Below are 21,089 nucleotides of genomic sequence, written 5' to 3' on the forward strand. Positions count from 1 at the left end.
GCAACATGTGCCCGGCTGCTCTTCAGAATTGCTATGAACTGTAACTGATGTGTTTGCCTTCTGCTTTTCTCCTTTTTGAGATGATAATGGCCATAGCAATAACCCCATGCCTGTGCTGCTAGTGTTTGCTGGGGGTATATGAGGCACGTGATGTGTTTCCTTACTTTGCAAGTTCTTCAGATCAAGACGATTGATACTCAATGAGCTACACCCAAGGAACTGGACCTGAGCAGCCATACCCACACGGGGATTTAAGTGATGGGATCCTGGATTTCAAGCTGGTGCTGTCATGGAATGAGCCTTGGGGTCTTGGGGGAGGGGATGAATATATTCTGCATTGAACGGGATGTGGACTGTTGTCATCAGAGGGTAGGGTGTGGCAGATTGTCATTTCCAAAGATGACTTCAACAGTCTCTCCCATCCATATGCTCTTATTATATGACTTGGACATCCCTCCCATTAAGAGGTGGGGTCTATGCTCCCTCTCCTTGATCTTAAATTGCCTTTTGTGATTTTTTCCAAACAAAAGGATATGTCAAAAGTGATGTCTGAGGCTAGGTTATAAAAAGCCATGCATGATTTCACTTATTCACTATCATACTCATCCTTGAAAACTTCAGCTACCATGTAAGTAGTCCAACTGCCCTGAAAGCTGGCTCTGAGACTGCAGGATGAGAGCGGGTTGTCTAGCCGGCCCCCTGCTGTTTAAGCTCCTGCCACCATCTGACTGCACTCACAGGAGAAACCCTCAGCCAGAACCACCCAGCTGAGCTCTTTTTGAATCCCCATCCCACAGAAATGGAGATGATGAAATGGTTATTGTTTTAAACCACGAAGTTGCAGTGGTTTGCTTTGTAGCAATAGATAACTGGCACACGGTAAAATGTTAACAGGGAGAGTCTGGGTGAAGGGGATGCAGGAACTCTTTGTAAAGTGGGCCTCTATCCCATGCACGGCCAATAGATGGAGCTACAAGGACACAGTCTCTTCTCAGGATTACTCAGGGCAGTCTACACCACCCAGGTCTACACCTACAACCATGGAGCTGAGCTGGAACTTCAGAATGGGGAAGCAAAATAAACTGAATCTGAAATTTTCCCCTTGTCTTTATAGCATCCAGACGCGCTGAGGATACAGTTAGGAGGAGATTCCGTTCTCCAACTCTGTGGCTAGGAAAAGATATAGGCTGGGTTTTCACTCTCCTAACCCCTTGATTTGTCCTGGGAATTATCCTCTACAAGGAGTCCTCTCCTTTCTGAGAGTTACCTTGGGTAGGAGGAGAGGGTCTTGACTCAGCACGCTGTTTTCTTACTCTATTTGTGATGGGCTGCCTCCTCCTTCTCCCCCAAGACAGTGGGTTCAGTCAGAGTCCTTTGGCACCAACAGTCCTGGGATGGGATCTCTAGGAGCTAAACAGGGAGATTAGGAACAGAATGAATTCTTACTTTTGAGTCATTCAAAGAGAATGCAGCATCTCCTGTGTGCCAACAAACCCAGCAGAATCCAGTGATGTTCACCTAGAGGGCTCAGTCCAAGCTGGGTCAGCAGATGATGGAATGGTAAGGTGTGAAGAGCTTACACTGATTATAGAGGGTGACAGGAGTCATGGAGGAGGTCAGTACCCAGTGAGGAAATTTACTCTAGTGGGTACATTTGGGATGTGTAGAAGGGAGACTAACTAGAAGCGAGGATTCAGGAAATACAGAACGCCAGAGTCTCAGATAATAGATGACTAGAATTTTGGCATTAAGGTGGAGAGTTAAGGGAGTGAGAGCGTTATAATAGTGGCAGTAGTATTAAAGATTAAATATGTATAAAGATCATAGGGAAAATGCTGACAGACTCGGAGGCAGCTCGGTCAGAGAAAGTGAGGAAGAACAAAAATCTTTTTTCTTTTTTTCTATTTACCTTTTTACCTTTTGACTCCCTTCACCCATTTCTTTGGGGTCAAAGAAAATCTTGAAGAATCTTTGAAGAAAATCTTTTTTTTTTTTTAAGATTTTATTTATTTATTTGACAGAGAGAGAGACAGCAAGAGAGGGAACACAAGCAGGGGGAGTGGGAGAGGGAGAAGCAGGCCTCCCGCGGAGCAGGGAGCCCGATGCGGGGCTCGATCCCAGGACCCTGGGATCATGACCTGAGCCGAAGGCAGACGCTTAACGACTGAGCCACCCAGACGTCCCTGAAGAAAATCTTTCTCCTCACTTGATTCAATTACATAAACACTTACTGGAACTCTACTGGGTCACATTCTGTGCTAAATGCTGAGGGAGCTGATGAATAAGAGAATTCCTGTTCACAAGGGGCATATAGTCTGATTGGGGAGACAGACATGTAAACTAAAGACGATACTGTAGGATGTGTGTAATAAAAGAGATATGTATGTTCAAGGTGGGTACAGAGGTGACCTCAGACATCTGTGGGAGTGAGGGCTGAGGGAGGGAGAGCCAGAAACCATCTGCGGGAAGAGAACCAAGCTGATGAAATCACAAAGGGGGTGAGCATAGTGGAGCCCTGGGTAGAGCATTGAAGGACAAGGACAGTTGGTGTGAACAGGGAGAAGAGGGATCTAGAAGAACTGGGGAGATCCATAAAAGCAGACTTGGTATAGGGAATTTGGGAACACCAGTGAACAACACATCGGGGAGGGAACTAGTTATGAGGAGGTAGAATGTCAACCAGCTAATGGGCAAGATGAAGAAACAAGAATTGCTTACAAATGCAGTGGGAGAGAGACAATACGGTTGATAAAAACCCAAGTGATATGTGTATAGACGATTTTGTTAGCTCAATTTAGGGTTAAAGGTATAGACCTGGTAGGAGATGAAAAGGTATGTTTAACACAGGTAGGAAAAAAATTGAATTTGGAGGTTAGAGTAACGGGCTGTGATTAAAAACCATAAACCGCGAGGAGATACTCAGCCTTATTTCTCTCGTGTTGCTGAAAGAGAAGAAATATGCTCCAGTTTTTCCTTTGCAGTAGCCGTGAGGCAGATAGGAATCCGTCATCTGGCTACTACGGAATCAGGTGTAAATGGTTGTTCCTTCTGTGATTAGTTAGACAGGGTGGAGGAATTGTTACCCTGTTGCTAAGGAAAAAGGAAGGGGCTGTTCCCAGTTGCCATGGTGACAAGGTAAGAGCGTTCCCTCGGTACCACCATAAATTTATGAGGCGGTTTCTTCTCCTTGTTGCTATGGCAATGTAGAGGGACTGTCTCGTCGCCCCCCGCCGCCCCCCGCCGCCGTCGCTAAGACAAGGTGGAGGTTGGGGCTGTCCTTCCCTCGCCGCCCAGTTGCCTTGGAGACGGCGGGTGCCCTGGCCCCGCCCCGCTCGGACTGACAGCGGTGGCCGCATCGCGCCTGCGCAGTGCTCTCTTCCCCCGCAGTCCCTGTGCGTTGAGCCGGAGACCGCGGCGGCCTCTGCTAGGACCCTTCGCCCCGGAGCCGCCGGCCGGAGCCGCAGCCTCAGCCGCAGCGCCCCCGCCGCCTGTCCCCCGCCCCGCCGCCTCCGCCGGAGCAGCCTCGCGCACTGTGAGTCCGGGCCGAGGCGACCGACGCCGTGGGGCTGAGTCAGCGGGAGGCCCGGGCCCGGGCTGGGGGAGGGGAACCGGGCTGCCCCCCTCGCCTCCCCACCCGCGCCCCCGCCCCCCAACCGCGCCTCACCCCCGCCGCCTCTCTCCCTCCGTCCCTCTCTCCTGGGGTTCCCGCGGCGGCCGTCAGGCCTTCGAGCCACTCCCCCTCCTTGCCCTCCCTCCGGACCCACCTTGGGGGCTCCTTCCCCACTAGATGTGGCGCCACCGCACCTCCACCCCGGACTGATCCCCCCGCATCGCCCCCAACTGCCTCCGGTCCGCCCTTGTCGCTTCTCCTTACTCCTCTTGGGCCTGACACCTCCGGCCTCTCTGGTTTTCCCCAGTGATATGCCAGAAAAAGAGTGACAAGGGAGAGGGCGAGGGGAGACTTGGGGGAGGGGGGAACATTCTGCCTGCCCAAACCTTGGGGCCTCGGGTTTCTTACCCACACACTCCTGCCCTGACTGGTGTGGGGAAGCAGGTCTGGACAGTTCTGACTGACTGCTAAGAGCTCCTGGGGTTTTCAGAATAGATTTTGCTGAGAAGGACTCAGCCCCGTGATGATCAGCTACTGTTTAGTGAACACCCGCTGGTGCATGGTGGCCTTCTAGTGGGCTGGGCTGTTGCCTTGGCAGGTGCTACGGAGAGGGACTAGAGGGAGTGGGGGGCGGGGGAAGGTTGCGTTGGGGAGCTGAAGTTCCTGCGCTTCCGGTGTGTTGTGAAGAAGCATCTTGCAGTACTCTTTAGTATGCATTTATTTATTTATTTATTTACTTACTTACTTTGCAGTACAACCCCAGTATAATGTAAGGCCTGATATCACCCATAGCAAGTGCTTACTGTTTGTTGAGGGGCTGTGGCAGGACTTCATCTCTGATACCTGTAAAGTCCATGCAGCAACCAACTGGGTGACAGTGAGTTTTAACATGTGCAGAGTGAAGAGGAAGGAGAAGAACCAGGATTTCTCTGGGGTATAGGTCTGCGGCCGGTACCCCCTGCCTCCTGCAGCTGGGAGTCTTTGTGGGGGCTGTCACCCCATAGGGGTTCCGGCATATGTGGACAATTCCCGGGGTTATGTTTGCTACCAATCCACCTGCCCACCCTGCATTCCCTGATCTTGGAGGATCCCAGACTGTTTTCTTTTTCCAGCAGAAATTGAGCTCAAGTCAGAATTGGTGCCCGCGGCCAGAAGCTTTCTTAATAAACGTGCCTCAACTCGAGCGCTCCTAACTACTGTGCATGTACCTCACTGCCAATTTCCTTTGATTCTTCTTTTTTTTTTTTTTTTTTTTGGCTTCCAGATTCCAGTGTACTGTTAGCAAATATGTGTAAATATCAGGCAGTTAAACCCTACAAGAGGCTTTGCATTTTTTACTCCAGGCTGCCAAAGGAGTAGATAGTTTACTTCTAAAAAACATGGCGAAGGACCCACTAATTTGCAGTTTTGGGGATTGCAAACAGTGAGAAATAATGATTTTGCTCCTTGACTTTGCTCAATCATGGCCTATTGGCAGCCTCCTCAGAGCCACTCCCCACCCCCATGCCCATCAGATTAGTTTACAGTAGCAAAGACGGCTGTCGCCCTAGTTTTAAACATAGAGATGAAGTTCAGGAAAACTACAGCCCCCATGCAGCAATGCAGTTTCTTCTGTTTCGAATGCCAGTCTGGGGTTTGGCGGGATGCACCTGCCTGCGGGGCGATGGGAGCTGTGGGGCCTGAGAGTTACATTCCTTCTGTGTGGTCCTCTGTGTTGCATAGCTCACCGAAATACCCGGGCAGGGCCCGAGCAGACAGCTGTGCCGGAGAGCTGCTCCTCCTGGGCTGAGTGTATTTTGGGAATCAGCAATAGTACTGGGGTGGAGGGTTGTGAATTAAGAAGCAAGAAAATGTGTCAAGGCTAGATAGATGAGGAGGGTGTGAGTAAAATGTTCCCTTTCCAGTTTGCTCTGGGACTGAACATTTTCAGAGCATCACAGTAGTTTTTATATGGGTTAATTTGCCTTTGAAATCCGTACCAGTGTTTTATGAGACAATGATGGAATGCTTTTTAAATGGCTACTATTGGGAAACAGACTAATGCCTGTGTCTCGCATGTTGCCTATCCAGTTGTTACTGAATGTAATTGTTAAGATCAGGGAGAGGGACACAATTTGAATGAAGTTAGACCTAAATCTATGTAATCTATGTGGTGGTTTTGTAGCATTATATCCCTTTGATTCTAAGACACACCAGCAATTTACCAACGGTTTTTAGTAAAACAATTTAACACAACCAGATCAAAATATATGTGTTGATTCTAAGGCACATCTAATTTCGGGAAGAGTAAAGTAGCCAGGAAGTGGCAAGACTTGAAGGAGGGATTTGTGTGTTTTAGAACTGAGGAAGGGTGATATTTATAATATTTCTGGGTATGTGATGATGGCATTCCTGACCTACCATCCTGAGAGTGCATGCGTTGTGAGGACGGATTTCTTCCAAGTCCTTCCTCCAAGCTAGCCCACTTTACGGGGTTATGTGTGTAAGACAATTGACTGTCATTAGGCACAGTAGTTGGCTACTGAACAGAGGAAAGTTCCTATGTGGGAATCCAACCCAAGGCCTTATTATGGTACCTTCCAGAAGCTGAGCCAACTAACGGGCAGCAAATGTCTTATGAGCTATACATGAATTTGGCTGGGGTAACATCTTTCAGAGGCTGAACAGAAAATATTATTTTTCTCAAGCAGAATGCATTTGCCCCGATTTGTTTACAGATACATTTGTAAAGATCCTAAAGTACACGCCCAACCCCTGTACAATGTTAGAAGTAGAGGGGACTTCGGATGATATAGCTCAATGTTCTCATTTCCAGCTTCTAACATGAGACACCAATAGTTAAGTGATTTGCCTAAAGTCACCCAGCTAATGTAAAAAGTGTGTGAAAACACTTTGCAAACTGTGTACACCGTACAAATGAATGTTGGTGGTTATTAGTGGCTGAGTCAGGATTAGCACCCAGATTTCTAGAACTAGTCCACAATACTACATTGTCTCATCCCTCGTGTTTAGTATTCCAGAGGGTTTTAATAAAAATAATTTAGTAGTCTGTAATTAGTCCTGTAGACAAGGACTTGTTTTATTGTCAGAGATGTTGCAGAGCTAGGTAAAATCTAGTGTCACACTGTCTAACTGAATATTCTTGCTACCTTAAAAATAATAATTTTGCCTCACACACTCTGACTCTAGGAAGGTTTTCCTTTCCAAACTTTGCATCATCTACTCTAAAGCAAACGTGAAGGTGGCGGCTTGTAGGCCTCTCAACTTGGCATTTGTGAGGCCCCTGCATCCCAAGAGGCAGGGTGCAGGGGGCCGGGAGGGGCCAAGAGGAGTGGTAAACTGGATTATCTTCCAGCTGCCAGCCTGGAACCTTCTATAGTTCCCGGAAGCCCCAGGGAGATTTCTAACCTTTCTCCTGGAGAAAGTGAGGCAGTCTGGCCTCTGCAAGCAGACAGACCTGAGTTCAAATGCTGGTCCTATCACCTCCTGGCCGTGTGGTCTTCGGGGGCTGTGGAACCTCTGCGTGCCCATTGCTCCCCTGAAAGCCTGGGATGATAACTGTCTGTTTTGCAGGGTGGTCATGAGGGTGAAATGAAAGAAAGTACGTAGCACGCCTGCTTAACAAGACGTAACAATCACGATTTCCTGTTGCAAGGGTATAGAATTAAAAAAAATACTCACAAATTTGTATCATGTCTTAAGTCCATCTTGGACCCTCATTTCAGTAGCCCCCACCACCCAGCAGCACTCTCCTGGTGTTTGACACGCCCAGAGAGAAGATTTGTCCCATGAAGACCTGGCACTTACGACTGCCAGAATAGGAGTGTTATTCCTGGCACTTACGACTGCCAGAATAGGAGTATATGAAATGCCCCTTTGTATCCATGTATTCAGCTGACCTGGTTATCTGAAAGACTAGCAGGGCAGGAGCACTTGCCCAGGAGAGCACAGACTTGGTGTGTTTGTGTATGTCATGGGGGCGGTTAGTCCTCCAGTTGGGGAGGCCATTCTGGGGAGCGAGCTTAATTGGAAATGAAAAAGCTGCTGAGCTCTCCCTTGTGACTAAAGCTCCCATGGCCTTCATTCACTTTCTCTTCTGTTAGAGGTGTAGCTCTCCTCTGTGACTTTGCTTGGGTCAGCTTCTGCATCTGTCCAGGAAATCTGGAGGGCCAGGCAAAGGAGCTTTCCATCTTAGCAGGGAAGCCTCCTTTCTAGTGAAGAGAAGTAAAGGGAAGTTGTTTGGGATGGCAACATTTCCAGATGGGGTCAAAGGCAGAGACTACCCAGTAATTAAGGAGCCAGGCAAGCCATTCAGGTAGAACACAAATGAACTTAAATTCGTATAAATTTCATTTGGGAAGAAAATACCAAGGTATAGGCATCTAAAGACTGAAAAGATTAAACACAGTAGGTTTTACCTCTTGGAAGTAGAATTTGGGTGTGGAGGAGAGAAAGGGAGATTCAAAGGAGAACTTTTACTTTATATGCTTCTATATGTGAATTGTTATAAGCAGCATGTATGTTTTTGTAACTTCATGCAGACCGATAGAGTTAGCAGTGGCTGTTTTTCAGTGAGTACATTTTGGTACAAAAGAAGCTTTGCCTTGGGGCACCTGGGTGGCTCAGTCATTAAGCAAGTGTCTGCCTACAGCTCAGGTCGTGATCCCAGGGTCCTGGGATCGAGCCCCCTGCTCGGCGGGAAGCCTGCTTCTCCCTCTCCCACTCCCCCTGCTTGTGTTCCCTCTCTCGCTATGTCTTTCTCTGTCAAATAAATAAATAAAATCTTAAAAAAAAAAAAAAAAAAGAAGGCTTTGCCTTTACTTGAAGCCTTCAATACATGAGGCAGATAGGGTTAGACTGCTTCCCTCAGGCAGGCCAAGCCAGTTTGCACCAAGTCAGTCGTAAGTGAGGGCAGGAAACTCCAAAGTGGCTACTTCCCTGGCAGCCCAAGATGCTTCATTGACCTGCTACCTACCCACCTCTTTCTCCTGTTTTCCTTCCCTTCTTAAGAATAGTCCCTTCCCAGGCGCCTGGGTGGCTCAGTCGTTAAGCGTCTGCCTTCGGCTCAGGTCATGATCCCAGGGTCCTGGGATCGAGTCCCACATCGGGCTCCCTGCTCGGCGGGAAGCCTGCTTCTCCCTCTCCCACTCCCCCTGCTTGTGTTCCTGCTCTCGCTATCTCTCTCTCTGTCAAATAAATAAATAAAATCTTAAAAAAAAAAACAAAAACAAACCTTTAAAAAAAAAAAAGAATAGTCCCTCCTCTTGCCCAGTTGAAGTCATCATTACTATTCCAATATGCTAATTTAATTTTCAACTGTTGATGAAATGCCATCTGACCAGATGACCTTTATGAAAAATCCACGCCCCTTACTTTACATCAAGAAGGCTTGAAGTTTAGGGGCACCTGGGTGGCTCAGTCGGTTAGGCATGGGCCTTCCTTTCGGGTCATCCCAGGGTCCTGGGATCGAGCCCTGCATCAGGCTCCCTCCTCGGCAAGGAGCCTGCTTCTCCCTGTCCCTCTGCCTGCTGCTCCCCCTGCTTGTGCTCGCTCTCTCTGTCAAATAAATAAATAAAAAATAAAAGAAGGCTTGAAGTTTAAAGGACCTCCAGCTGAAGTGCTGACGCACTGTGTAGCATTAGCACTAGGTCTGTTTTCGATCAGACCTAGCCGATAGAGCCCCCAGCTCATTCAGGAACTGCTCCTCCTAGGAAACAGATGATCTTTGACAAAATAATTACATATCATTGAGCTTTAATCTTCCCATAAGTTGGTCAGTTGTGTTTCCTAGCCAGGTGACCTATTTATTACAGAAAGAAGACACAACAATCATTTGGACATGTGCTTTGGCTTGCTAACCAGGAGTGAGGATGGGTTAATGCTGAGTAATCCACATTCCATCACCTAATCTTCCCTCTGGCCAAGAGTACAAATTTGTGACAGTTGGCCAAGGTTGGTGAGGCATTCTGTTGACAAGGATGTTTTTTCCTCTGTGTTGAGTTGACCAGCCAATACTAGCCTAAGCCCTGTATCTTTCTCACTAGCATCATGTCCTACCAACTTTGCTAAACAGGCATGACATAACATTAGCGTTTTGAGCTCTGAGTGCTTTATTTGCCTGAAGTAAATAGGACTTGACCTATTAAAATATTTCAATTCCAAGTAAAATTATTTTTTTTCCTGAAACTATTTCCTGTATATGGGAGATACATACCACTGTGTGATGTTTAAAATAACTGAGCAAGAAGCATTGCTTCAAATCTGACCAGTAATTTTGACAATGTTTATCAAAAGCCTTAAAAGGACATACATCCTTGAATGGAGCACTGGGTGTTATACGCAAACAACGAATCATGGAACACTACATCAAAAACTAATGATGTAATGTATGGTGATTAACATAACATAATAAAACAAAATTTAAAAAAAAGAACATACATCCTTAAATCAGAAATTATGATTCTAAGAATATTTAGAAAATCAAGGTGTTTATAAAAATACTGTAGAAGGATTTTTATTAATGTAACATTATAAATAATATCTAACAGCTAAAACAACTAAAGGGTCAACAATTAGGGCTTGGTCAGGTTTACCCAGATAAAATACTGCACCAGTGCGCGTGCGTGCACACACACACACATAAACTGAACATACATTAAAAATCTTTTAGAATATTTGTTGATACCAGAAACTTTTGATATAATAAGTGAAAAACAGATGCAAAATAGTATGTTGAGAATGATACCATTTTTATAAATAAAAATGTGAAAAAGTACTAGCAGAGCATTTGCCAACCATACCTGATAATCTTGAAGTAATGGGATATAAATGAACAGGTTGTTTTGGTAGTGCTTTTCACTATTTTCCAAACTTTTCTGTGTTAAGCAATTATAACTTTTATTATAAAACCTTTTTTTAAGATTTTTATTTATTGGAGAGAGAGATTGAGCATGAGCGGCGGGGTTGGGGGGCAGAGGGAGGGGGAGAAGCAGGCAAGCAGGGTCCCCTAGGAGCAGGGAGCTCGATGGGGGGTGGGGCTGTACTCGGGGCTCCATGCCAGGACCCCAGGATCATGACCTGAGCCAAAGGCAGACGCTTAACCCACTGAGCCACCCAGGCACCCCTATTATAAAACTTTTAAACCAGTGCTTTATAGATTCCATATAGTAGAGTAATCTCTAAGAAAATCACAAGATATTTAATTTATTTATTATTATTTTGTTTCACCATTGTCAAGATTAATGAAAAACACATCTCAAAGGTGTTTCTTTAGATACTACTTTATTTCTTCTTTGAAAGAGAACATGGAGTACTATTGTGTGGGTGTGTGACTTAAAAACATGGCCTAGAAATGCCCAAGTCCATCATCCAGAGAAGTAATCTCTCTTGACTCAAATGAGATGTAAAAAAAATTTATGAAAAGAAAGTATCTTAAGATAGTTTTCTTTGCCTCTTACCTTTTGCTGTTTAAATTTATCAGAAGGTTTCAGTAAAACCCTGTATAACAGGGCTCTGTTTTGGGTGGGCTTTCTTCCCCCATGTCTATTCAGATTCTCTGGATTCCCAGTTCCCCCGTGTCTTGGGGACCTTATCTGAGGTTTGCTCTCATGTTTTGGCGGTTGTATACCTATCTGAACTCTTTTTGAAAGACTGTGCTCAAGCCTGCTGCAGGCTCCTTCCTCCCTTTGCCTTTGCCTTTGGCCATATTCTGTTCAGCCATCAGCTCAGAGGTCGTTCTTCCTCCAAGGATAGAGAAGGTTGGATGCCTGCCAGTAGCCACCTGATGGGCAGAAGCCGTCTGCAGGGACAGCCTGGGCAGTTCCCTCTTCACTACACCAGGTCCATGGAGCTCCTAGCTATGAAGGGAGGGGTGGCCCAGTAGCTGTCCTCTCGCCTCATCTTTCCCGTCCACACACACATTGTATGCTGCCTCCATGGCCCAGCCCAGAGGACTGATTCCTGTCTTCCACCAGTGGTGGTGTGTGCTTACCTCGGAGCACTGGGGATCCAGGTTTTAGAGCTGAGGGACGTGTGGCCTGTCACACAGCTCGGCCTGTCACACAGTGCTGCCATAAATGTTTGCTGAGCAGAATCTGCCTCTTTTTCCAGATGGTTCTGCCTACCCAAACATTTGTCCCAGATGGGGTGGAGGCCTTCCTAGCCTCCTGGGATTATTAGTGAACAACTCTTTGGGTATGGCTAGCTGGAGACGCTCCCCGCTTGGTCAGAGTGATTGTCAGAGAGGCATTCATCTCCTCTTGAGGGTGTGGTTGTCTTGGTCACCTTGTCATTTAAGTGGGGTTTCCTGATTGGTAGGAAATGAAATCTTAGCTGCTCTGAGTCAGCAAGATCGTAGTTGGACTAACGTGTGTTGTGCCATGTGAAAGGGGCAGGCCTTGGACCACTCGATGAAATTAAATATCTCTTCCCATGTGAGGAGTGTTTCCCTGAAGGCTTATCTGCCATGGTGTAATATGCACTGTGTAGCCAGACTTCTGTGCAGCACCAGACTCTTGGCAGGCAGCCGCCACCCCGAGCCCCTTCCCTGTGCATTATTGCCACTTATCAGGGACTCTGATTTAGTCTCTGATTCGTTCTGATTTTAGATGAGTAGAGTTCACAGTTGAAAGCTTCCAGTTTGGGCATCCTATTAACACCTTTAAGTGACAGGACCACTGCTAAGTACAGAGATGTGTTATGCTGGCCCCAAAATAGCAAGGTGCAGTGTTTTGAGACTTGATAAGACTTGTATTCCCCAGAAAGTATAGTTTCCAGGTTTATAGGTTATTCATATACATTTACATATTTTCTTCTCAAGGCTTTATTCTAAGTATACCCTCAACAGGTACTCCCCAGGTCCTTTCTGTTTTGTATTCTTAGTCACCACAGGATTTAAAAGAAATGAGTCTTAACCCCTGTCTCCATGAGGAGATCATAGTGTGGCTTGGAAGATAAGATGCATGTGTGGAGGGCGCCTGGGTGGCTCAGTCGTTAAGCGTCTGCCTTCGGCTCAGGTCATGATTCCAGGTCCTGGGATCGAGCCCCGCATCGGGCTCCCTGCTCCGCGGGAGGCCTGCTTCTCCCTCTCCCACTTCCCTGCTTGTGTTCCCTCTCTCGCTGTGTCTCTCTCTCTGTCAAATAAATAAATAAAATCTTTAAAAAAAAAAAAAAAAAGATGCATGTGTGGAATGACCAGTATATTTGACAACATCAGATGTCAGCCACGCATCTGTGGTGCTTTGTTGTGTAAGAAGTGGTCTTTGTGCTTAAGGAACTTGGCTAACATTCTGCTGAGAGTTGGACAAAAATGATATAAGTCACTATAATACAAGGGGATGGAAACTCCAGCAGCGATGGGAAGGGGTGCTTTGGTAACCCAGAAGGAGGAGTGACCCTGAGCCTGTGAGAACTGGGAGGGCTTCGGAGAGGGAGATGCCCTGGGGCTGGCTGAGCTGGCTGATGCCGGATCCTGTCCAGCAGAGGACAGACGAGTAAGAGAGTTCAGGTGAAAGAAATGGAAAGAACAGTGCATTGTGTGTCATTAGTACTGTAGAGTCTAAAGTCAACAAGGATTCTGAGAGGAAAATAATCATTGTGAACTGAGGTAACTGGAAAAGACTTCACAAAGGAAGCAGAGCCTGAGCTTGCCCTGAAGGTAAGCAGGCTTTCAGGAGACAGGACAGCAGAGAGGGCTTTTCAAGAGACAAGGTGTCCACCAAGGAATGACTGGGAGTGAATGTGATGAGGACCATAAGCAGGTCACCCTTACCAGATTGAGGGTGTGACAGTCTGGGACAACATTGGTGACATTACCCAGAAGTTAGGTAGTTGAAGAGATAGTTTGGAGAGAAGTTTCATTTCAGACGTGCAGAACTAGAGGGGACAGTTGGAGGCCTCTCAGCGGAGTGATCACATAGAACCAGAAGCCGAGGGTGAGGCTGGGATGGAGCTACGGAAGTGAGAGCAAGCGGCGCAGAGGGATGGCTGCCCTAAAGGGGCTCTGTCCAGAGGGCTGGGGTACAGAGCACCAAGACCAGTGCTCCAGGTAACAGACTTCAAGAATTGTCCACAATTAGGAAAAAAGCAAAGAGGTGTGGGGAAGTTAGGATGGCTCCGCAGCAAGGGAAGAGAAAAGAGAAAGATGGCAAGAGGAGAGAGTCAGTGCCACTGGCTTAACTAGACTCAAGGACCTATCCAGAAGAAAATCATGATGATTGCTGAGGGTGGGAGTCTAGTAAAACACTGAAGATGGAAGCCAGATTGGGTAGTGCAAAGGGCGGAATTGGGTAGAGAGACAACAGAGGCAGTGGATGGTCATCAGAGAGCGGCAACAGGAAAAGGCAGAAAAGTAGTTACCCGAAGCAGCAGCAAGATCAAATTTTTTATTAGTGTAATTCTCTTCTTTATCAGCAAATGCATATAGAAATTTAATGAGTGTATTTTTTGCTTATATAACTTGTATGTATTAAAATGTGCTTCATCTGCAGATTTCTCTGTATCAACATAATCCATGTATGTGTCACTTCAAATATCCCATTCCAGTACACTTATCTTGATGAGCACTGAGTAATTACATGGAAGTGTTGAATCACTCACTATATTGTACACCTGAAACTAATGTAACACTGTATGTTAACTACACTGGAATTAAAGTTAAAAAATAAGTAATAAAAATAAAATAAAATAAAAACAAATATCCCATTCCTCCTGTGGTGTTCCATTATATTGATACCAAAAGATGCTGAACCATCAGTCTATTATTGGGCAATTGGGGTATTTCCGACACTTTGCCAGTTGCAAGTATAAATATCTCTGCTCTGAACATCACTGTACAAGCCACTATTTTTCTTTTGTGGGTTATTTCTTCAGAGTATATCCCATAAAGTGGAATTCAGAGGCAAAGGGTACAAACAATGCTGGATTTTGTTTTGTTTTGGTTTTGATTTTCCCATTTGGCCCATTCCCCCACCCCTCTTCCTCTGGCAACCTCCAGTTGCTCTCTGTATTTGTGGGTCTTTTTCTGCAGGGGTTTTTTAATTGAGATATAATTGACTCATAACACTGAAGTGGTTTCTGGTGTACAACAGAGTGATTCGATATTTGCATGTATTGTGAAGTGATCACCAGGACAAGTCTAGTTAACATCCATCACCACACATAGTTACAAACTGTTTTTTGTTGTGATGAGAACTTTTAAGATTTGCTCTCTTAACAACTTTCAAATATACCATACAGTAAATAACTACAGTGACTGCACTGTGCATTATATCCCCAGGACTGACTTTTTGACCTTCATTCATTTCCCCCACCCTCCATACCCCATCTCTGGCACCCATCAGTCTGTCTCTGTATCCATGAATTTGGGGCTTTTAGATTCCACATACAAGTTTTTGTCTTTCTCTGTCTGACTTATTTCACTTGGCACCGTGCCCTCAAGGTCCATCCATGTTGTTGCAAATGGCAGGGTTTCCTTCTTTTTTATGAATGAACGATAGTCCATTCTATATGTTACCCCATTTTCTTTATGCATTCATCCATCAGTGGATATTTAGGTTGCTTCCATGTTGTTGTTGTTGTTATACTAGGCTTATTATGCATTGTTCTCCATGGTGATCCAGCCAGCTTACAACTTGAGTAAGAGTTTGGGATTGACTTAGAATGCTTGCTGATAATAAGGAGATCTGAACACGTGTAATGGCAGAAGGGAGAAGGAGTTATTTGAGAAAAGTAATTTGGGTGCAAGAGAGAAAGGGAGCAAATGGGGAAGATCTTGGGGACACCAGGAAAGGGGTAACCTTGCAGAGGAGGGAAGGGCTCCCTTCCACTGAGACTGGTAGGAGGAGAGGGTGTGGCTCTTTCTACCCATGACTTGCAGGGTGAAGCCCAGGGGAGATGACTGGCGTTCCTGCTAAGAAAAGACCTTTTCCTCAGTGAAATGGAGCCAACGCCACTTGCTGAGGTACGGCTGAGGTCTTGAAGGTCTGAATTAAACACTGTAAGAAATGAGCCTGGGCGTATGAGAGATGAATAGAAGTCTTGTTCAGGGCCGAGGGCTGACTTGGACCCAGGGATCCCTAACAGGCTCAGTCTCTGAAGTCCTCTACCCCAGGGAGCAGCAGTGAGTGGGCAACAGCAAGGGCAGGGGCATGTTCGGCCAAGGTTTCTGAGGAGGCAGAATTTAAGATGGCATCGAAGTAGCTGGCCCTAAGGTCAGAGGTGGAGGGAAGCACTACAAATCTAAGAGAGGCGTTGGTTGTCAGCAGAAGGAGGGGGCAGAATAATTACAGGCTCAAGTGAGAACAGAAAGCAGGTTTGGAATATGAGGGATGAGTAGTAAGGAGGTTATTGACAGAAGAAGATTTTAATTTTAAAACTTGGAAGAGACTGCTTTTACTTTTCCTTATTTACCTTGGTGTAATGTTTGTGGTGTTTTTACATGGGCATGTATTACCACTAACATTTTTTAAAAAGACTTGTTTATTTATTTGAGCGAGAGAGTGAGAGAGCGAGCAGGGGTTGGGGCAGAGGAAAAGGGAGAGAGAGAATCTCAAGCAGACTCCCCCTGAGCAGGGAGCCCAATGCGGGGCTCGATCCCACGACCCTAAGATCATGACCTGAGCAAAAACCAAGAGTCAGACGCTTAGCTGACTGAGGCTCCCCCCTCTCCCCAGGGGCCCCATCAGTAACATTTTTTTTTAACTAATTTAACATCTCAGGAGTTGTGCCTCCAGAGTGTGGCTGGACCACTCTGAGATTGATGAAGGAGAAATGAAGATGCAGGAGGATCCCAGAGTCTGGCTTGCTAAGTGTTAAAACTGCCAGGTGTCTCTGCTTATCAACCAAGAGCTCCTGTGGTCACAGCTCATCACTGCAGGGCGGCCCCCAGCCACCAGCCTATAAACACCCACACACCAGTACTTTTTCAAACCGGAGGATGCCGACCTTCGCTAGGCTTGGCAGCATTTTCAACGTGATGTCCTGTGGTTCTGGCTGTTTGCGACCCTCTGACCAGGTGCCATACAGAGCCATTCCTCTCCGGCCTCTGTCAGTGAGGGTTCTTCCTTCAGGCAGATCAGCCCCTTGCCAGGAACACAGTTTTGTGAGTGGAATGTGGCTTCTTTGTCAACCTCGCAAATCCCCTCCCTGCGTGCTTTGTGCAGTGTACCAACTTTGTATCTGTACACAGCAGCCCTGTTTCTCTTCTTGCCTGTTTTGAAAGAGGCCCTTCCCTCTTGACCCCTCTTTTTCTCATGTGCTCCTGGATCATCCACTTTGACCCTGACCCTGACTGACACCCATGGCTGTGGGCTGTCGTTCACTTGCCGGATTCACATCACCTCCAGGCTGCACAACAGAGCCATTTATGCAGCTCACCCTTCACAGCAGTCACGGGGGCTGATAGCAGGGAGCTGAGCAAGGTGGAAACGCGTGGAAAGTCAGGTGCTGGCGTCAGCATGGGGAGATGGAAAAGCGGGGGCCAGTGCTCTGCATTCTTTCTGGGGCCTTCAGCTAAGACTAAATTTTGCCTGGCCATTTTGTAAATGATGTTTTGTTAAAGCCAGCACTGAGCAGGAGTATGGCTCCCTGCCAGTCCCTACCAGGAAGGAACAAACAGCTTGCGGTGCAGGCCTCAAGCCAGGTGGGGTAGGAGCTAACGTGCATTGTTTTGCATGTAGAATTTAATGGAATCTTTGTAAACATAGCCTCCTGCCGTTGCTCTTTTCTCTTTTCTCCTAGGCAGCCTAGGTGAGAATACTTAGTCCTTGGCCCATAACTACTAACTGAAGAGGAAGAGGACAACTGATAGGCTGCAGCCCATGAAAGAGCCTTGAACCTGGAGTTGGGAGACCTGGGCTCGGAGTTATGTGACCACGAACAAATCACATCTCTCCTTGATCCCGTTTCCTTTCGTGTAAAATGAGGGTTCTTTACATATGCTGTTCCCTTTCACCCAGAACATTCTTCCCTGGACTTTTTGGGCTGACTGTCCTTAACCTCGAGTGTCTGGGCCTAAGTGTCATTCCCCCAAGGAAGTGTCTCATGACCTCCACCCCAACTCCACTACAGGCTGGGGCCCCCCTGACAGGCTTTTTTAAATTGTGGATCACAAACTTTAATTGGTTGTGAGATCAATTTATTGGGTTGTAACCAGCATTTTGTAAATGAATAGACCAGAAAATGTCAGAGTGCAGAGTTCATAGTAAGAATAAGAATTGTTTAATGAAACTTTTGTTTTATTAAACATGTCTATATGTGTACATATATTTCTTGGATTATAATGTAAAATATATTTTTTTACTAAATGGTTGAAAGCCATTGCTTTCAAAACACTCTAGTTCTGTATTTTTCCTCTTAGCACTTAATGTGATTATAATTATGTATGATTGTTGTATGATTATTATATTACTATTTGTCCATTTCACTAGACAACAAGTTCCATGAGTCAAGGATCAAGACTGACTTACTCATCCACATCAGACCCAGAAATAGTTGAGGCTCAACAAATAATCGCTGAATGAGTGGCTTTCTGAGGTGTGTTTTATTGCCCTCAGTCCTATGTAGTTGTTCCTAGGAGTGAGTAGACAGTGAGTGTAATGATAAACTAATGAGCCTTCGCATTCATCCCTAATGGACAAGAGGACCAGAAAGAGCAGATCTCTGACTGCTCCTCTCCAGGTTGGGAGTGGCACTGGAAACCGAGAAGGCTCAAACCAGCTCCTCTCAGAGGGAACTAGGAAGCAGATACCACAACCACCACTCTATTCAATAAGGCCTCACTTGGGCAGAGTCAGCTTTCCAGTAAGGTAGAGACGGAGACATTCAGGGAGCAAAACCCACCACATAATTTGTGCTTCCATGAAAAGAAAGTTGACTGGTCTAGCACTGCCTCTCCCAAGGGTGCGTTTCTGGCTCTCCTGGGTGTGGGTGACCAGACCCTGACCTAGGAGCCCGCCAGGTTCCCAGGGTAGACTTCAGAAAGTCTTTTCTCTCTGTAGCACCTCCACTCTGCCCACCAACACTTCCGGAGAACTGATCTACTTCGCGGGGCATCTTTCTGAAGCCTGCCAGTCGAACGGCAGATACACTGTGCCTTCCCTGATGCAACAAGCCTCTGATTGTAGCCCAGAGAACTTCTTATGGCCGGGAAGGCTCCATTAGCGAGACCCAGCCAGGCACCGCTCTGCCCAGAGCTCTTTGGGGATGTGCTAAAGGTCATAACTCAAGAGGACTTGTGACTCTTGAGGGCACTAGGAACCCAATGATAATACAGGCCCTGTGAGGAGTATTTAAGAAGGTCCAATTTGCCCCTTTATCTTTAAAGCTTATCCTTTGAACTCAGATGGTCCTGCCAGCATCTAGCTGTTTTGTGGAAATTTTTTTTTTTTAAAGATTTTATTTATTTATTTGAGAGAGAGAGAATGAGAGACAGAAAGCATGAGAGGGAGGAGGGTCAGAGGGAGAAGCAGACTCCCCGCCGAGCAGGGAGCCCGATGCGGGACTCGATCCCGGGACTCCAGGATCATGACCTGAGCCGAAGGCAGTTGCTTAACCAACTGAGCCACCCAGGCGCCGTTTTGTGGAAATTATGTTGCTTGCTGTCTGGAGCAGATGACCTCTCGGGGGGGGGGAGGGGGGGACAAGGGAATAACTAGCTGTCTTATAGAGCTCCCAGAACTGTTAGCTGAAACGTCTCAATGTGTACATTGTGTTCAGCTTGGTTTTCTGGAATTGGCAGCCCCTTCTAACTGCCTCTCCAAAGAGGCTGCCTCTCAGCTTCTTGCAGAAGCTTTCCCAGGTATCTGAGCCACAGTTGGGTTGCTGAAGACAAGAAGCCAGCTGAGAGAAACAACTGAGAAACCTCTCACCCCCGTCCCTTCCCCAGAGGAGGCTGGGGGCTTGGACAGGCATTCCTCCACGACTGTCTGCCGACTGCCGGCTCGTCAGCTATTTCTCCGAAGGACACTCTTGGGAATTTTGGATCGCTTGTCCCATTCTCACCCTAGTTAGTAATCCATGCATTCTCACTTGTATCCATGCATTAGCTTTCCCATGAATTAAAAAGAATTCTTGAAAATCACTATTAACTTGCCCATATTTCAGAGAAATGTCTAAGAGTAATGTATGTTTAACTAATAACTTGAGTGTACAGATCATCAAAACCCCCTTTTTTGGATAGCAAGTGTAAGTCAAAATTGCCTGTAAAAGTGTCTTAAAATTAAAGTGTTATGGGGGCACCTGGGTGGCTCAGTCAGGTGAGCATCCAACTCTTGATCTCAGCTCAGGTCTTGATCTCAGGGTCGTGAGTTCAAGCCCCCCACTCGGCTCCACACTGGGCATGGAGCCTACTTAAAAAAAAATTAAGGCATTACAGAAACACACTAAGCAGGAAGTAGACGTCTTCCATGATCTTGTCCCCCAAAAAGAATCGCTGCTATTTTGTTGAATATTCCAACTTTTTTCTACACACATATTATTTCTTTTAAAAAACATGGGATCTTACTATTTTTAATATACAGAAAACTGGAAAAGATAGAAACAAGTAATTGAAACATGAAAGCCATTTATAATTCTACCACTCGGATGGTAGTGGTAGCAAAGGGTCGCTTAGGCACTGCCCCTCTCCCAGAGCCACCCCAAGGAAACCTACAACCCCAATGCAAAGGTGTGCTGGTTCTGCAAAGGCAGCTTTAAGACCCTCTTCTAGCACCCCTTCCCACCAGACCACCAGCCCTAAGCCCCCGCCCATTGGAAAACCTGGTGCTGTCATCGCTATTTACTACAGTGACCGTATCGTTGCCTTTCCTCCCAGTTTTTAACTAAATTAGAATCCTATCCATTTACAGTTTTTCTAGCAATCATTTTTAAATCCCAATGCAGGACCCATGTGCAAAGCACTTCCCGTTGCTCCAGATAGCATTGCATTTGGCTTTGTCCCCGGTAGCACTATTTCCAAGACACTGACATAACATGTTGGGGGACTTTGTTTTGAGCTCTCCCCTGGAAGACATTCTCACTGTGCTAGTGGAGAAACAGAAATATAGGGGCAAGGACTTGTTTTAGAGCAAAATAAAACTCTGGCTTAGTTCAACTTACCTACAGGTGTCTAAATGCCCAATATCACTGGCTGAACTGCCTACGTTTGCTGAAACTTCTGGAAAGAAGTAGAAGGGACATCCCTAGGTCCTGAATTCTTCCTTTCCCAGCCTGGGTATCAGCTGCTTAGTACCATTTAGATAGATGTGCTTCAGCCCTGAGACAGGTTGGTAAGACATGTGCTGTGGAAACTCTTTTCCTCCCTTTGGGGAAGGATCCTGGCCTTTCCCCAGTCAGTCAGAATCCCACCTGGGCCATCCTCCCAGTTCATGACATGTTTCACAATATTCTCGTTCTCGATTCTCTTCTGTACATCTCATTTCTTCATGTGCAAACACAGCCAGGGAGAGTTCTGACAGTGTGGATCTGAGCAGGTGACGCCATT

General features: G+C 46.4%; 1 protein-coding gene across 1 annotated transcript in view; it reads left to right on the forward strand.

The window, feature by feature from the left end:
- Window positions 1–3,367: 3,367 nt before the first annotated feature.
- The window catches only part of MAPRE3 (microtubule associated protein RP/EB family member 3), a 52,467-nt gene continuing 34,745 nt past the window's right edge, over window positions 3,368–21,089 (forward strand). Inside the window, exon 1 of the mRNA XM_036090184.2 lies at window positions 3,368–3,532. The gene's annotated coding sequence lies outside the window, so the exon portion shown is untranslated. The remainder of the gene's footprint in view (window positions 3,533–21,089) is intronic.

The sequence above is a fragment of the Halichoerus grypus genome, chromosome 10 (assembly GCF_964656455.1).
Source record: "Halichoerus grypus chromosome 10, mHalGry1.hap1.1, whole genome shotgun sequence".
NCBI classification, from domain to species: Eukaryota; Metazoa; Chordata; class Mammalia; order Carnivora; family Phocidae; genus Halichoerus; species Halichoerus grypus.